The sequence below is a fragment of the Chrysochloris asiatica genome, unplaced genomic scaffold, assembly GCF_000296735.1.
Source record: "Chrysochloris asiatica unplaced genomic scaffold, ChrAsi1.0 scaffold00069, whole genome shotgun sequence".
Classification (NCBI taxonomy): domain Eukaryota; kingdom Metazoa; phylum Chordata; class Mammalia; order Afrosoricida; family Chrysochloridae; genus Chrysochloris; species Chrysochloris asiatica.
Window position 1 is genome coordinate 10,064,714 of NW_006408587.1, and position 1,697 is coordinate 10,066,410.

Genomic DNA, 1,697 nt, shown 5'->3' on the forward strand with positions numbered 1-1,697 from the left:
TCATAGTGACCCTGTACAGGGTTTCGGATGCTGTGTGTCTTTATGGGAGCAGAAAACCTCATCTTTCTCCTGTGAAACAGCTGGTAGTTTCTAATTGCTGACTTTAAGGTTCGCAGCCCGATTCATAACCATTACACTACCAGAACTCCTTAGCTTTATCAATTACTTGGGTAAATTTTGTATGTGCATGTACATTAATTTTTTTCCATCTTTAATCTTATATTGAGGTATACAAAATAAAAAATAACAGTATGGATGTGGGAGTAGGGGCAAGAACAAGCCTTTTCTTGTGAATGCTGGAGCAGCTGGTGGTAACAGAAGCTCTGAGGGGATTAAAAAATAATAATTATATATATATACCTTTCTATATATCATATTGTGGAGGTGAGTTCCAGAGAAGCAAGAATCAGAAGCAGGAATAGCTAGTACACAAAAACACACACTCAAGTCATCTAATGCTTTGGATTGTGGCAGCAGCAAACCTTTCCCCTCCCCCCCATGTCCCCCGGGCCCACCCACCTCTCCCCTAAAAAAAAAAAAAAATTGAAAAGATACATCCTTCTTGAAGAATAGGATCACCCAATAAATTCTGCTTTCATGATCAGGAAAAAAAATACATCTCTGTTTTTAATCAGGCTGATATGACCTTTAAGTGGTAGTGACCATTTTTTTCTTCTTGAAAATAATCAAGACAAGTAATTTTTAACACTGAGGCTGGAGGGCTACATTGCTGCCCCCCCACCACCACCACAAGTACTTCACTTGGTTGTCTTCAAGACCATGTGGGTCTCCACCTGGCTGCTGATTTGGGTGGGCAGATACCGCAGACCACAACACCTCTTTAAGATGACCTCTAGGCAGTGGGTTTTGGTAAGCTTGACAAAAATTCTGGAGCCACGTGAGGCAGCCTAGAGACCAAGGACCTATGCTTAATTAAAGCCCCCCTGGAAATGACTCAGGAAGAGTTTTTTTTACTTAAAAGGGAGGTGCACTACATACCCTCCTCCACTGGGAGAAAAGGGGGCATAGTCCTTAGCTACCCACCCCCCTCCCCATGTACATAAAATTTTGAGAGAGATTGAATACAGCAAATACTAGTATCAAGATTTTGTTAAAAAAAAATAAAAAAGGAGGCTAGAACAGCATCCAGCACTAACAAATTATTTTTTTTAAGTTTTTATTGTGGATTGAGTGAAAGTTTACAGGGCAGATCATCAGTTTTACATTCAACAAATCATACACCTTGTTTCATTACAATGATTATAATCTCCTCCATGTACCATCAGATAACAGTATTTCTCTCTATTTACTTTACTGTTTTGTTGTGGTTTTTTAAACACTCGGCATATATAATACTTCACATCACCAAAGGGCACATTCTGCAAGTCTGCCTCCTGGCCACCAGCTCTTAGTCCCTCTCTTCCCATGAATCTAGAATCCTCAGTCACTCCCTCTTTCCATGTCCTGTCTCTTCCTCAATCTCTGGTGTCAATGCTTCTCTGGATAAGGTCTCACATTCCACTTGTGCTCATATCTCTTCATGGTCCTAGAGTCCTTTGTTTCTGGACTGTAAGATTAACTATGCCCGGTTTTTTTTGTTTTTTTTCTGACACTGTATTTTATCCTCTATTCTGTTCTTTTGTCTAATAGTTAAATTGAGTAAACTTTGATATTTAAAATTAAAGTATTTAATGATG